At 37.9% G+C, this 17,780-nt stretch overlaps 1 protein-coding gene and 1 long non-coding RNA gene across 2 annotated transcripts in view; one reads left to right on the top strand and one right to left on the bottom strand.

Moving 5' to 3' along the window:
- The window catches only part of LOC100740862 (histone demethylase UTY), a 151,735-nt gene that overhangs the window by 128,095 nt on the left and 5,860 nt on the right, over positions 1-17,780 (bottom strand). The gene's annotated exons all lie outside the window — the stretch shown is intronic.
- Positions 12,680-14,805, top strand: LOC117151476. Its single transcript, XR_004461443.1, has 3 exons — positions 12,680-13,052; positions 14,488-14,592; positions 14,655-14,805. It is a non-coding gene; the product is annotated as an uncharacterized LOC117151476 (long non-coding RNA).

The raw sequence follows: 17,780 nt of genomic DNA, 5'->3' as shown, positions 1-17,780 counted from the left end.
CATTGGAAGGCACATTTAATGTTATGCATGAGTTTTTCACTTGCAAGTAAAGTTATATCACTGGAACTAAGTTGTTCTGCATTAGCTAGCCGATGACGCGTGTTAGTTTTTACGTAAAACAGCCAGTCAGCAACGTGTCAACACACGATATGTATACACATTGTTCACGTGTTCGCGACGATGTTATTCGCTGCACTCGAAAAACCTCGTGTAAAAGATCCATTAGCATTTCAAATGAGGGAACTCGGAAACGGATATAATTCGTTATATACAGGGAAAAACGTGGAAGGAAGCTCGGTCACGACGCGTTTAATGCGTAAATATAAATGCGGGTTGCAACGTTTTCGGAGCGGCTGGAGTTTCGTTGAGACAGCCGGTGATATAGGATGCCTACATTTAAATTTACAGTTTGCTACTAAATTTCCTATTCCAATTTTATTAAGCCATCGGATAGTAACAACTACCGTCGTTTTAAATTTAACTCTCAGAAAAAGAAAAAAAGGAAACAGTATTATTTTTAGGATGACCCAATGCAGAGGGTGTTGGAAGGCGAAGCTCCGTAGGCCGCCAAAAATCGTGTGTCGTCTTTGTTCGGACGTACAACGCGAGGTTTTTCGCTTAGAATGTTCGTTACTAAAATACACAGACCACACCACTTTCCGGTTTCCTTTTTCTCGTATCACGTTCACTTCTCGTCGTTGGGCAAAGAAACTTCTTCGTCAGTGATCCTCATCCACGTTTTTTCCTCCCCTTCTACTGTCCACCTTGGACACCTGGAACCACGTGATCAAGAGAAGGAAAGTAACGCGTTAACGTTAACACGGCCACGAACAAATACGATCGAGTCTTTTACCGGTAAATAGCCTTTTACGACGAGATTCTGTGCATTTTCAAGCCCGCTGTAGACTTCTCCTTTTTATACGTTTAAGAGTTTCCAAACACGCGAATGCGATCGAAATTAATAGCTACTTTTTCTAGCAACAATTGAGAATATTAATATTTCCTTGTACCTTTGTTTAGATGGCCGAGAATTTTTTGAAAAATATTAAGAAAACCGATCTTTTCTTCGCTATTGGATAGTCGTCATTCTTAAATCGCAGCGAAAATCTTGTCGACATAATTCCAGTAGAAATTGTATATTTAGCGCCTCGATCTTACCACGAACTTCTTCTTTCTTTTGCCCAATATTTGCTGGATGAAATTATCCAATATTTAAGTTTCGCCTCTTTAGCAATGTTCATAGGAACTTTGAGTTTACATAAAACACCTACAGACTAGTTATTATTAATTCGTTACCGATTCCTGCGCTTTAGTAACATTTATATACTGTACACATCGTACATTGTATATTGTTTATACGCTGCAAGTTGACACAAGTGCTGGCATATTTATGAACGAGAGATGGTCCGAGAAAGTTGTACGAGAGGAATCGGTTTCTACCTGTTATGTACAGTGAATGGGAATAGATGACAGGAGGCGAAGGTTAGTTACATAAAAACAAGCGCAGCGAGTGCGATTACTTCACTCTTTGAAGTTACGCTCTGGCCATGACGTGATTCCATAAATATCGGCATTAGATATATGAAGGGATAATTAATGGGGAACGGACGCGATATTACACGGGATATGTCGTCTTTGGATAATCACATGGAATTATTGGCGTAATTTTATCAAGGTGTATACAATGAAGAATGAGTTAAGAATTCGATGGAATTGGATGGAGATTAAATTAACATATCCATTCACTGGTATTGACGTTAGACTACCGTTATTTAGTGGACCAACGAATTGGTCGTTTTTTTGATAATACGAGGTTTTTAACTGCATTAAATTATACATTTTCGCTCGTTATGTACTATATATTTCCCAGCAGAATTTTAGCGAAAGCACATGCCGGAGGAAATAAATTTTAATACCGCGGTAGAAATCTGAATATTCGCACGGCGATGTGAATGTATCAGCAGCCCTTTTAGTATGCTGTTGAACGTTCTTTATTTTTGTTAGAAAAAAAATCTTCATAAAAAATGATACAAAGTATAAAAATGCTTCTCATTGAAAGAACCCATCAATGTAGAATTTTGATTATCGCGTTACACATAATAGATAAAATAATACAAACGAGTATTATATGTTACTATGCTATTTTGTTATTTTAAATGGAACTAAACGATTTTTTGAAATATAAATATAGACGACGATCTACGCGTTCGATTCGAATATTTTCGCCTTTTCGAGCGAAAACGTTTAGAAGATATTTTAAGGAAAATATTTTTGTCGAAAGAAATACCGAAGCGTCGTTAAAAATTTCGATCGATTCTATTTAAAGTTTGAAAAACCAGAAGTATCGTATCCTGCGTCTCATCTTGAAACGGGAAAGCTGAACAAAAAGCCCGGACAAAGTTCCACCAAAAAGGAGAAAAGCTGAGCAATGTTTGGAGAAAAAAGAAAAACGGCCAACCACATGACAGTTAATATTGTCTACGATTCTGCCTGAAAGGCGAAAAAAATAATTTTCCAACTTATTTCACGCAGTCAGTGGAATGAATTCGAGCGAGATGAGTGCCGTTCGTCGGAATGGAATGGAAAGGGCGAAAATTCCAGCGGAGAGGTTCGTTACCAAAATACACACGCGCAGTGCAATCTCGTTTTCTCGGTTCTTTCTTTCGAAACGGCGGAGGGTGCGCGACTTTCAGCTCGGATTTAATTATTTTTAACGAACACGCCAGCCCACCGGGAACAGGAAATCGTTCCCCGTTCCTAATCCGAATGGCTGAACGAAAGTTTATTTTACGACAGGATAATACTTGATACGTGAAACACATACGATCGGACGAAGCAATAAGTTCGAACAAGATATTTAATATTAACCTCTGACCGTCAAATGAATTTTATACGTCCTTTATGGATGTAACATCCATACGATTATAATTCTATCGTTTAGTATTAATCGTATATCGATTCGTCGTTGATATCTTTTGATTATAGGTGACCCATAGTCGTTTGAATTAACATTTCACATTACTATAACGATCAAAGTGTCACGTGTATTTAGATATATCGTATTAAGTAGCAATAATTATAGAAAAGATTGTTACGTTCAATTTACGTAGAAGATATATTTAATTGTACTGGCTGTATCGGTTTTAAACGAGTTTGTAAGCTGGAGATAAGTTTCGTGTATATCCACGAACACACGTAGTGTATGGATGATGAAATAAAATAGTTGTATAAAATATATACAGATTGCCAGATATAAATTAGTTATATACATGAAAAGCAAACTGAAAGCGACGATTTTCATTGTAAGAGAAGAATCTAAACGTTTATAAATAATTAATAATTAAGAATCAAGAGCGAGTAGCTCGAGCTTGATTTGGAACTCGTATCGTCCATTTATGTCGTCTAACGCGAAATGACTCGAAGCCGTAATTTATACAAATCTAGTCTCACCTGCGATTAGAAGAAAAGTTGTTTCACGCGCTTACGAAAAAACTCGCGCCTTAGAACGACAGAGCTGGTTAAATACCGTATAATCTGCGATCTTTTCGTTCGCTTGGAACAGAAATACAGCGACAGTGTAGAAAAATGAGCGTGTTCGATGCACCGAGGGTACGAAATATATTTCAAAACTCGCACACGTACGTTGCATAAATTGGGAATTCATGGAAAAGATAGAAAGCATGTAGAAATACGAATGAATAGTAAAAATCATAGGTAAGTAGATAGGTAGATAGATAAGTCAATATTATACGAGCGATATTTTTATAAGGTGCTAACATTCGCTTTCGATTCTCACCGTGCAACCTAACTCAGACTCCCATAGCGTGCGCGATTTTATTTTCCATCGAACGAGCAATACAAATAGGAGGGAGGGCCGATATCAGGAAACGCGAGATATCTGGTGGAAAACGTCAAACAACTTCGGGCCGCGAGATATCTCGTCAATGTGGCCCGATTAAGTAATCGGAATTCTACACAATGCAAGAGTTGCGTACTGTTGCCTACGGTAAACTGGTTCTGCGAGTAATATTTCACACGATTTGCATTCATGCGAGCCTGTATCAAGTTCAATTTGTCCGATATGCTTAACGTATGCACAAGGCGAGACGCGCCAAGTGTAACGAGTAAATATTTTGTAAATACAGATAAATATAAAAAAAAACAGGTTATTTATAGGCGATGATCCAATATGTTATATTAATAAGCAATATACAGCGTTGCTCGTTTCACCTGGAAACATCTCGAGTAAAACCGTGCACGATACGAGAAGATGTTTGAGACAAATGTCGTAGGACTTCGAGGTGGGCATCGTATGGTGCTGATATTTATTTTACCTTGCGAAGACTTTGGAGAGCAGCGACTATGAAGGTAACTTTTGTTTGTATCTTTACAATACATGGGAAGTATACACCTCTTTATTCCATGCTTTTCTAGCCGACATCAAATCGCTATTTGCTCGTACTTTTTCCGTCGACTATCAGCAATGGACACGCTATATATAGTACCTTAGGAAGAAAATGTATTTTGCATACGAAAATGAGACTTTTTTTGCTCATAACGTTGCTCGCTTACTCGATGCTTGGTTCGAATATGAGTAAATGGAATTTACATTCCAACGACTATAGGTCACTTAGTATCGACCGAGGTTGTAGATAAACAAACGGCAGTAAAGGCAGAACAAAAGAAAACGAGTACTTTTTACTTATTTTCTTCAATCCCCGGAATGTTTTGACGATTCCAATCTTAAGATATTCGAGCTTCCTTCTAAAAGATAGCATAACGAAAGAAAGAGAAGAGCGAAGGACGTTTAATTAATACGAAAAAAAATGTCAAATATCGCAACAACTTTGAGACTATGTCAGGATTACATTAACAGGGTTGCGTGTAACGTTTAAACTGAAAATAAGGGAGAATATTAATATTTCAATTCATTTGCGTATACAAATTTTATTTGTACAAATAAATTCATTATAAAAGCAGGGAAAAAGTGGGCAACGTTCTGCACAAAATTCATCGGATCTCGAACGCTCGTAATCGCTTTAAACGCCGCTAATCGAGCGCTTTAAGCCCGCGTGCATCGATATTCGTCCACAGCCTCGTGTCTCTGAACACGTGGCAACTTGCATACGTTTTCACCAGAGCATGATCGATTGCTTTTTGCCGTATAACGTCGGCGTCTCGCCTCCAACGAAACCGATCCATTCCAGTTGACTTATCGATTCCGCTGAAAGTAACAGTGTTTCCATGGAAAACGGAATTAGGCTAGATAAGCGGCCTGAATATTCGGACCTCTTCCAACGATAGCCGACAATTATTTTCCACGGATCTACGCGTCGCAATTCTTTCGTTTCGGAAACGATTGCTTCGCAGATAAACTATATCGCGTTATCGTTCTCAAATATGTATCGAGTTTTCGATAACACGACGAGATACATATGTATATTGATTGATCCTACGCGCTCCAGGAATATAGGAAAACATGTCCTCTTCGATTATGTTTTTGTCTATTGAACAACGATATAGCAACGATAAAATACATATTCAAATAACGTATCGTTGAACGCAAGGATAATCTAATTTCGTTTATATGTAACGATGGATGTAACGACCAAACGAATATGTAAATTGCACGACGATTAATCACGAGTATATACACGAAGCTTTAGCCGAGTACGCGTTTCTAGTAAATAATTCGTAATTTCTATCATACATTTTCAAGCTCGTTTCTAAATTCATCGACTCGATCGTGCCAATCGTATCTCATCACGGCGATAATGAAATCTCGAAACGTTGTATACGATGTTCGTACGTAGCGCGTTTATAAAAAAAAAAAAAGTTTCTACGAGCGTTGAAATACCTTCGCGAGCCACTGTGCAAAGCGTATAAGCGTATGTGTGACAGGATCGCGATCGGCGAGAACTTTTTTAAGGATGGCCTGCAAAGAAAATGGCCAGTTAGTTAAGTTAAGTGGCGAGTACGTTCACGTTAGAACCGGTCTTATCAGATGGCGAGCCACGTGGCCGTAACACGCACTTCGTTTTAACCACGTGTTCGTGAGGCGGTTGTCGTTCTCCCCCCTCGGAAACCGGTGCTTGTGCCAACTTACTTTCACGACATCTATTACAAATGGATGCATATAAATTGCACAGCATGGTGTCATACTTCAACCGGGAAACACGCAGGATCTGGGCTGGATGGTTGTTCGCGGTCGAATATTGCCTGCTTATGCGCCAAATGAATTTTAACTGGGCACATCGTGTACTAGGCTCGTTACGAGTAAGTCTAGATCGTTATCTTTCGTTCGACTAATAGGCCATTTGAATTTACGCGAATGTGAGTAATTTTCGGAAGCTGCAAGAAACCATCTGAATTCAATTTGTTCCATTTCGACAATGTCCTATCTTTTTCTTTTTTTTTTTTGTTTCTATGCAGTGAAAGAATTAAAAACACGCGCGTACAATTGATGCAGAGTAATTGCGAAACTAATGCGTTCTTCGTATCTTCTATTCCTCGAAAACTCGGACTAATAGCTAAGAGGACGAAATATGGATGATGATAATATATACAGGGTGGTTGGTAACTATTGGTACAAGCGGAAACGGGGTGATTCTACGCGAAAAAAGAAGTCGAAAATATAGAATAAAAATGTTTTTTTGATTTTTTCCATCGAGACAACGATCTACAGTGAGATCCGTTATAACGAGACGCGATAAAGTGCACGCGTACCGAGCGAAAATTCAAAGTCGATTTTCTCGAAAACGAAGCCTCGAACGAAAAATTGTTATTCTATATTTTCGACTTCTTTTTTCACGTAGAATCATCCCCTTTCCGCTTGTACCGCCAGTTACCAACCACTCTGTATATCCCCTACAAAAATATACGTATCAGTGCAACTTTCGTATGGAATCATTGGTGATCGTTTAAACGGATACAAAGAACATTGTATCACGTTTCGACGTAATAATTTTCTCGCGCCCTTAAATAATAACATAATAACGATAAAGTAATTAATTTGACGATCCATTTGAAAGTAAAGAATATTCGAGATAATATATGCGCCTAGTCTCGTATAATAAAGACGCTCATAAGAGATGTACTCCTAGAAGCAAAAGCCACAATTTAATTAATTCAGGGAACTACCGTCTAGCGAGAAGAAAGTAAACTTTTACTTTGTGGATCCATTAGCTTTTCACGAGTAACCCAAAACGTAGTACGAATTAATTTTTAAGAAACCTCATAATTCCTTAACAAACGCTCCGCTATGAAAATACTTTGCCACGGAGAAAATTCAGAGGAAGAAAAATTCTTGGCCGTTGCGGGTTTGCTCTTTGAAAGGCACCTGCCTTTTGTTAACACACTTCCATTGCCCACGTGAGCCCAGCAGAAGACGTAATGGCGGTCGGTTTCCACCGATCCATCCCGTATTTGCTTAAGAAATATTTCCCACTGATACTCAGTCTTGCTTTAACAATGCTTAAAGGCGCCTTTTCATGCGGCCACCGTGAATAATCGCTCGGCTGCACCGTATAATTTATCGGTACGTATAGTTTATTTATCGAATAATCTCCATGTTGGAATTTATTCGCTGGAAATATCATAAGACTATAATAGAATACATTGTGTTTGGTAATAAGTTTTCGATCGAATGGCCAACCATTATAATTTAATAAATTCAGCAAACGAATCGACCAAATCGAATTACGCTTTATTAATCAAGCCAACGATAAACGTATTTATTCTTGGTAAAATTTGCCACGAAATTTTAATGTGTCGAGCCTTCTTTAATTTTGGCTGGTTACGAAACGCAGTGTATCATAAATATTTTACATCTCGAAAACTGTACCAGACTGTTTCGCTTGGCTTGGTACTACTGCGTTTAGTCGAAAACTTATTGCGAGAGGTAACAGCTGGAGACATGTTTGTCCTCCGCACGAAGAAGTGCAGCGCATAACTGATTTCTTTGGCGCAATGCGAATAACATTTCGCACACAGGAGTCACTGACTCCCAGATGTAACGTCGCGACGACTAATTTTAACTTCCTCGCCGGCTAAATGAATAAAAACAGACCGATCGAGATGCGTTTGGCCCGAAATAAAAGCGATTTTTCTCCAGAACGAATCTCAACGAAACCGGCCGACCCGCGCGCGCCGTTCGATTCATTTTCAGCGTTCTGTATTCCTGTTTCGTCGTGTGTTTTTTGAAATTCATAGCAACGAAGATATTTTCGTGGAATAGTAAATTCGGGTCTCTCGACCTAAATAACGGTATATATCTCACACAAAGAGCATCTAAATATCCTATGGCTCCGACTTTAAATTTCAACATCGATTAACAACTTAAACTTTAACATCGATTTTCAATCTCTAATATGTTCCTAGGTGTACAGTTGATACGATAATTCGAAAATAAACCTTTGCACAATTTTGAGTGCACTGGTAAAATTTTATTAAAAATTGGCAATTTTGGAGATTTGACGGACCTGTTGAAAAGATCAAAGTTCCTAATATAAAAATAACGTGAATAATTATTCCTGTAAACGCGGCATAATTTAATTGCTCATCACAGCTCCGCCATGCGTTTCTATCGAACGAATTTCGCAAGGCAGGACACACATGCGTATTTATTAAGAAAGAAGGTGCGTTCGTTACGTTTACTCTTAATAAAGAATATCCTGCAATTTAATAACATTACCTAGATTCCCTTTTCGCATAACGATCTATTAAGCAATAAAGGTCACGTGGCCTCACGACGCACAACCTAATTCTCTAGAATGATTCCACGCAATCAACGTGCTAAACTCCATTCGTCTATCTTTCGAGTTATCGTTATTCAATCGTTATCAGAAGTGTAACGCAATTTCATTAATAGCTAACGTTTGTACATTTCTATGCATTCGATATTTAACATTGTACATTCAAATATATTCGATATTTAATTCAATTTCTTCAACATATACCTAGAACTGATTAATCGTTTTATTAATACTTTACTTGATTAAAATCTTGTCAATAATCCGATAGAAAGATATTAAAAAATGAATTTCTTTTTTACTTATGCAAATTTGTATAGTATTAATTAATTTGATAGCGAGTCAAATACAACGAACCAGAATTAAATAAACGATCAAACTTTTGCATATAAAATTGCCAGTATACTACTTTAAAAAATAATTATGTATATTACGTTTACGTGTATCTTTCATCTCGTATTACCTCCCGTTTAATGATTAACCCTTAGGTAGCACGCAATACACATGTAGCTCTATATCGGCCTGAGCATCTCCCATATGCATTAAACTATTAAAAAGCTCAAAGTGCCCTCCGACAAATACAATCTACCATAAAACATGTACACGATACAGATTCCTTCCAATACAACATCCATGTACTAATCAAATTGCAAGTTACAAAATCGATTCTTCGATAATTGAGATTCCTCGATAAAATTCGGGCAATTTCGACTGGCTATTCGAATCCTGTTCGAAACCACGAAGGCAGTCATCGAATGCGAGCGTCCATCGGATCGAACGCAAGTTAGCCCGAATCTATGGGCCAAATGGCTCCCCGATTCCCGAAAGCCGAATTGAGCCGAGACGACTCGAGCGTAGCCGAGCGTAGCTGAACGCGCGGAACGCAGTAGAAGGAAGACTCTGTTTCCTTCGAACACGGACGAAACGGTGAGCGCCGGAGGAACTATGGTGGTAGACTCCGCAGGTCTGCGGGTCGTATCGCTCGTATCTTTCCTCGTCGGTGTATTGAACTTGGTCTGTAGGGGTCATTCAACTCGTGGAGAGTGCCGTGTCGTCCCTGGTGACGTCACGTGACTCGCCGTCTCCGAAGAGCGGAGGCAGGCGATGACGTGGCGCGCGTCCATTGGCCCACGGCTCGCCCCGCTACCCAATGACGTCACAGCTCGCGGAGGCACGGACCCGTCCAGGGCGCTGCCACCGCAAATCGCGACGTCACAAGTACCAATGTCGATAAACTTGCCGTGCTTCAGGCTGTATACATAAACACGCGTATTCTCAGAGATTGAGCAGTACAAATGCATATATCATATCATATCATATCAATATTTCTTTTCGTCAAGAGTAAATTGCATAACATCTTTTTTGGCTATCTTAAGGCTATGTTTTGGAGAATGATTAATACGAGATTGCCGAGACGTTGGCGATTTGATACGTCTGCAGTAGATTATGTGCAATTGCTGTGTTGGTAACAGATCATATTTATCGTATTGATAATCATTGGCAATTGTTACCAACGTTATGCGAGATTGCTAATTACATGTTAGAAAACTATAATAGTGAATTTTGCTAAAGAAATTAGTTGTAAGAGCCATATTAATTTGAAAACTATGAGTCTTCGAAACCATCGATTCTTTTTTAACAGTTTGTATATAACATATAATGTGTCACGTGTTGTAAGGGGAGAATGATTCACCAAACGGTGCTCACGTGCGTTCAACGTAAGCACACGTGGGCATAGCTTAGCAAACAGTACAGAAATGTAATCAACGTATCACATTTCTGTCACATTTTTGTTTTCCTGCAAATTACCTTTCTCTGCAAAAAGGCTAGCTCGTCCCGAGAGCTTCCAATATTACTCGTACAACATCCCTTCACAGCTACTATCCAAATCAAATACATCAAACAGAGATCGATGACCACTAAATCGATCACAGGTCACGGATCTCGTTTCCAGAAGGAGAGATCACCAAAAGACACGCTCTTGCTGCACCTGCAGGTGCAACCATAACCTCAAGCAACGGAGCTGGCTATAAATAATGATTGCGAATTTATTTTTAGCGATGGAGGTCTCGCTACACAGAGAAGAACAAGGATAAAAGGAAGAAGACAGAGATAAGGAGGACCAAAGCAGAAACGACGGGGAAAGGAGAAAGCAGAAGAAAGAAAAGTGGAGGGAGGAAGAGAGCAAGAGAGAATCCGCTAGCAGTGGGCGGCTTTCCTCGAGGAACTCACGGCTGAACGGACACACAGGGGGTTATGTTTGGCAGACTGGTTAACTGTCCGGCTGGATGGCCGAACGGTGGTACTCTTGGTTCGCCGCTTCTGGCTTCGCTTCTCTCTTCGCTTACACAGAGTTTGTTGACTCTCGGTTTCAGCACGCCGGCTGACCATGACCTCGCCGAACGATCCGCGAAGTAATACCGAGACGACTCTGACTCCCTGCCACCCGCCGTCGACGTCGTTGTCCTCGTTGTCCCTCCTATACGGTAACACTTGCATACAACAGCCTAGCCGGCGAGAAGCAGTTGCACGTCACCGGAGGAGGAACAGCTCGAGTTCGACGCTGATCCACCTGACGCTCGGTGCTGGGAGCCGCGTTGTCGACTGTGCCGATGCGGAATCGGAATTTCGACGGAAACGAACGACGTACTAAGCGGAATAGCGGTCATTGCCATCCGGATGGTGGCGTCGATGCTTGTACCGAAGATGGAAGTTCGAGTGGATGGAGGAGCAGCTTAGGCTGTCGGTTAGGTTTTAAGTTGATTCGGTTGCACCGTGTTGATTCTCAGTTGGAATATTTGTGTAATTGTTGGAAGAGTATCGTGAGAAATTGTATGATTTATTCTGCGCATGGTTAATAAAGATTTTTTATATGAATGGCTATGAACAGAGACTTTTGTATTTAAATATGCAAGGCTGTAGCGATTTCTTCGCTTTTAACGGGGCTTGTGAGAAAATTTAATCGTCTTGCGATATTTAGCTTGAATCTATGGAAATATTAAAAATATTCGAATGAATTCAATATTTTTGCGAACGAACGAGAAATATTCTAATCTCTTGTCTCCAAAGGTTCTTAACATGTATGAATATTCCTCCCTTTTAATAACACGCCGCTAAGCAACATGCTATATTTATGTAATTATTCATAACTCTTTTAGGATCTGATGCAAATTCTCAAGGTATTTTTATACCGATTCAGCGATATTAGAAGGTCTCTTTAAACATTAATTTACAAATCTCTAAAAAAAAAAAAATGTAATGCTACAGATGGTATAAATTACCTGGAATAGAAGAAGACTAGAACGATATCTTTGAAAAAATATTTAAAAGTAATTTTTGACGCAGACGTTTTCCCTTATTTTTCGAATGTAATTCATTATACGAAGAATTATTCAAACAGCTTGTTTTATACGTCCAATTATGCGGCCGATCGTAGCAAGTAATCTGTAAATCAGTTAGCAGCGAGAAATGAATTTCAAAGATCAATCTAGATCAATGACTCCAAATTAAGCGACTAAGTCAGACTCGCGTGCGCAATTCGAGAGACTGTAAGCATCAATTTGTATGGCTGATTTCACAAGCAGCGAAATTACTCGTACGAATTATTATTGGAGTAGCGCACCTCATTAAAATACAATTTAATTTTCTACAGCGCAATAAGATATATCAAAATGATTATCGTTCGTATCTCGAACGTAGTTTTTAGGAATACGAGCCAGTTAAAAGGAAACAATTGTGCTAGAAGAATACGTATGGAAAAAAAACAGAATTTGAAGAAAAGAAAAAATATTAGACAACCTAAAATAATTCTTTCGTCATATAGGTAGCAGTTATTTACCGTTTAAGAGACCCAAATCAACAAGCTCAACAATGTCACACACGATTACAGCAGAGCGTAGCGAGGGTTAATCCCGAAACGTGGTCAGGAGGACCTGAACTCGAAATGACGGTAAATACGAAGTTCATGAAAAGGGAGGTGGGGTCAATCATCGTCAGGCTTGCGTGGAAAAAATATTAATCTCTGTAAGCGTATCTGGGGCAGGGAATATCGATCGTACGATCTGGGTCAGAGCTTGCATGCACCTTGCTGCACGCGTACGCGGCAGGGTGCAGCGGCCATGTCGTTTGAACAACGACGTACACGTGTGTAGCCCTCGCGAAAAGTCTCACGTGCAAGGTGCCTCTCCACCTCTGGAAACTTACAACAGTCAGCGCGATAAGAGCGAATAAATGCGAACCGCCGACTGCTAAGAGACTGCTTCCTTAGTTTAATTCCCCGCGTTGGAAACACGTGGCCAACGGGTAGATAAGTATTCAAATTAATTGCCCCTGTCGTCTCTGAATTTTGTACGTGCTGTTGAACGTTCGGTTCTTTTCGTGGTCGTTCGAATCGTTGCATATTATCGTCGATTGGAGAACGCGTGCCATTCTATTTTCGTTACCTTAGCGAAAATAGAATGTTTACCAATTTTGTGTACTCTATTTGTGATAATAGTATATTGAATGAGTTTAATAAATGTGTATATGTATGTACATTTATTACGCCTGTAACATTTTAAGTACACAGGCCTTTCTATGGATTTATGTCTATGAATGGAAAAGATAAAATTTGTGTGTGTTTTAGACACAATGCTGATTTCAAAAATATAGATTTATATGTAGCTATTCGTAGGTAGAATTTGATGTATTTTGAATATTCTATTTCTGAAAATAGAATTTCGTGTCTCTAAGAGATAGAACTTTATACGATTTGCGTATTAGACTTGTAAAAATGAAACCTGCTTCGTTAGTATGCCATATGTAAAAATCTGTTTGACCGTTTTCGGAATTCTACTTACACAGATCGAACTCCGTTATATCTCGAATATTCTATTTATAGAACTGAAATATCGTTTTTTTTTTTAGGATGGTAGTAAAAACATAGAATTTTTCTGCATATTCTGCATACACACTAGTGAAAATTTAATCGTGATATTCTGAATATTTTATTATCAAAAGTACAGTTTTACACGTTTTTCATCCTGTAAATATGAAAATAGAATTTTATATATTTACAAATTTTATAGCACTCTATCCATGATAGAATCTTTTTGAAATATTATGAATGCTTTTTCTATACATGATCGATGTAAATTTTGAGAAGAAGCATACTTGGTTAATATATATTTATTATTATTAGTTAAATATATTGAGAAGAAAACGTATTAATCATTTACGTTATTTTTTAAATATGATTCAGTAACAAAAATTCGTTGACACGAAGAACTTTTATGGCATCTGTATTCAAATATCCTTCGATTTATGTTTTTTATGGCTACACTTCTTTCTTTGAAGCTTCTTGAATATTCATACTATGGAAGAGATTTGCATAAAATTGAAAATTCCTTAAGATCGTATTAATCTTAGTAATGAAAATATTCCTTCAAACATTTTTTGACATTCGCTAGAATAACAAAGATGACTTTTCAAATGAAAAACTATCAGTCTCATTCTTCGTCAAATCATCACATTAAATTCTAAAAATATTTAATCAAAATTTTACTTATTGTTTTATTTGTATATTTTATTTTCACTCTTCGCTGACATCTTTTTCTGTTTTTACGTCTATTATTTCATAAGCCACAAAAGATATTGTATCATGGAATAACATAAAAATTGTACGACGAACATATTAAAGCAAAATGATCTCGTTATAATGCTAACGTGACACTGCCACGTTTTATTTTTCCGCTGTCAGACACGAGGAGTACAAAATAACCCGGTGAATTACACAATAAGGAGATTGAAGATAAATGTATAATTGCATGGATGACTGACGAGATTAACTATGACAATGTCTAAGGTAATTGACAGTGACGAGAAGTTTAATTACCATTCTATTCTAACATTCTAAAAATGTTCCAGATGAAACGATGGAACAATGGACGACAGAGAATCGCTAACCGATATTTTATCTAACTCGAATTCGAATATAATTTGAGAAATTCATCTCTAATACACCATCAATGAAACTTTTATCGTAATTTCGAAATATCCACGCTGTTAGAGAAAATTTCACGATGATCGTTAAAAGAAGATATACGTATATATGAATATTAATTAAAATCCCAACATCTGCTTAATATTTATCTAATATTTCAATAAAAGGTCACGTCCCATGCTACTGCTCAATAATAATCGTATTTTATACGTTTTATACGTCTTTTACCATAAATACAAAATTAGAAGCTTAAAACTAAAAAGATATTATGAAATATCAGTAAAATACTTTTTACGTAATAATAGGAGCGAGATAAAAAAAGTATGTTATCTTCATTTTTCTACTTAAATCAAACGAGTGCTTAAAAGGTTAATTTTATAAAAACGAAAAGAAGAGCAGAATCGTGCTCCCACGGGAAACAGATAAGGACTGTTACGATCGCCAATTTGATGTGTGACTATACATGGCTGAACACGTGCGTAGAAGGAGAGGCCGTAAAATCGATCGTCTGCAACGCATCTCTATGCGTTGCACGTGACTCAACGCCACTCTGCCATGGCGGACAAACAGCCCGGCTGCTGTATCAACCAACTGTGCTCAAAATAGTTACCTAATAACGAAACGATTATGCAGAAATTTCACTGTATAGAAAAACAGCAACGTGGATTCTGCTTCTTTTTAAATGTACTTTCAATTCATCTTCTTTTCACTGTAATTCGATTTTCATATATCTACGACCTATTCGAAAATATTTTTCGTTGTACATCATTTTTTGCATGATTCCTGAGGAAGCTGAATTTCAAAGGACGAATTATAGAATAGGCCAACGCTAGAAAATCGATCTTATGTTCGATAAGTAATCAGCAAGAAAATTCGTTCCGTCATCGACAACGATCAACGGTAACCAAGAAATGTTCTATCATTACCGATAATGGTTATCCGCGACCAAAATTAATTTTCCATCATCGATACACGTAATCGAAAAAATATAGATTGCTTATGGCGGTTAGCGTCACCAAAGTCGTTCCAACTAATTTTAAGGTTAAGTCCTCCATCACAATTTTAATTTGGGTTAGAACTGCTACGTGCGAGCGCGCACGCGGACGCGCGCATAACCTCTGATTTTTATTGTAGAAAGTTCATGTACGAGATGATTAAGTATTCCTATTTTGACATCCCATAAACTACCCAGTACATACATTTATCACACTCTTGCTCATAATTCACGTTTGACTGTGACTGCTTCCGACATATACCATTAAAACTGAGACAATCGCTCAAAGACGCTGAAACGCATACAAATAGCCTGTTCGTAGGATAGAAGAAAGTAGCCGCGTCGTATCCCTCTGTGATTGTTAGGGCCGCGGGCGCGTAGAAAATAAGAAAAATCGATAAATGGTAAAACAGAAGCATGCATAGAGCCGACGACGACTGTATAATGCGACGGGCCCCGTTATAAATATTGCAGCCACCGATACAATGCACAATACGCGAGCTACACACGTACGAGAGATTACGAACTGACGAGTCACGCGTCACGTGAATCACCCTTAGGGAGATTTGGTTCCATTCAATGCCAGAGGGTGAAAAGTTGACGAAAAAAAGGCTCGCCGATCGAACAGAAGGGGTTGCTGCAGCCTCCCTTCGCTTCGGACCAAAGACAGTCAAGTACTCTACAGAATATACAAATTTATACTGTGCCGCGAACAAAATCTTTCGCGTTAATTTCGGTATATTCGGTATAATTAAGCGTACGCGTATAATTGTTATATGAACTATTAAAAATGCAACACATTTTTTTATATTCGTACTACGATTAAAGGTTTTAGCATTTTTCAGTGGACAGATTAAATTCTTTTCTTTTATTTCTTTTTTTTTTTTTGCGCCTAATATCATTTTCGATGAAAGCTCGAATTTTTATTTAACGTTTACAGTATTTTCCAACGAGAGCTTGAACTTTTATTTCGTGTTTAGTACTTTCCAACGAGAGAGCTTGAATTTTTATTCTACGTTCGGTATCTTTCGATAGGAGTGCACGTTTTTGTTTCGTTGCGTTGAAACGTTTTTCATAAAGTTATTTAATGGATACATTGCGTAAAGAATTAGGGCATAATCGAGCTAATATCGTTAGTCAAATTTCCCAAGTTACAAATTATCGGTATAATTAGTGTCAGTGCTAATAAATTTCAAAGAAGCGTTTAATAATTACCAACGGTTCGGTTCACAGTTTAGTTTAGCAAGTGCAACGAATTATTACATCGAATTTATTACAATAGTATCAATAAGAATAAAGAAATCTACGAATAATATCCAAAATTGATATCAGCTACTAAATTACCGTGCAAGAGGGCTCATCTGTAGGACTTAATTATCTTCGATTATCGTTTAAAATGTAGAAACAGGCCAATTAATTTACAAAGCTATTTACACGTTGTTATAAATTAAGCTATTTTCCAGAATAAATATCGATTTACCTTTAAAGGAGATGTTTGGATCAAGGTGGAAAGTCGCAATAACTCGTTTCAGCTTCAGTGCACTATAAAATACTATAAATACATATAGTGAACATCCTGTTTGTGCAGTCACGTGATGTAAGGTAACAAAGAAATAACTTCACGGTACAAAAACCATAATATTCATTTCACCGTCGATACTTCAGCGAGTTAGCGTGCGCCAAACCATTTTCTCTTTGTAATTTCTGTTATCGACGAACCGTGGCTCTATTCGTCTAATTATCGCGATCGCAAACGCGGTGCCATACGCTGCAACCAACTAACCTATCACGCGAATGTAATTAATATATCCAATTTCTTTCAATTTTTGATTATGAAAACATGAAAAATGAAGTACCACGTGTTACGCAATCAATACGTTCACGTATTTCTTTTTCTCCTTCTTTTTTTCTTTTGTTCTTCATATTAATTCTTTCACGACATAATTAAATGACGAAGAATTGAGAATGAATGATCCAGAGAACGATTGAATTTTTGGTATCAGATGTAAAAAAATATATGGCGCTAATTTTCTTTCTTTTTTTTTTTGTAGGACAA

This window comes from Bombus impatiens, unplaced genomic scaffold (genome assembly GCF_000188095.3).
Source record: "Bombus impatiens unplaced genomic scaffold, BIMP_2.2 scf_0225, whole genome shotgun sequence".
Classification (NCBI taxonomy): Eukaryota; Metazoa; Arthropoda; class Insecta; order Hymenoptera; family Apidae; genus Bombus; species Bombus impatiens.
Note: the sequence above shows the minus strand (reverse complement) of the source record. Positions and strands in the feature narration are given on the sequence as shown.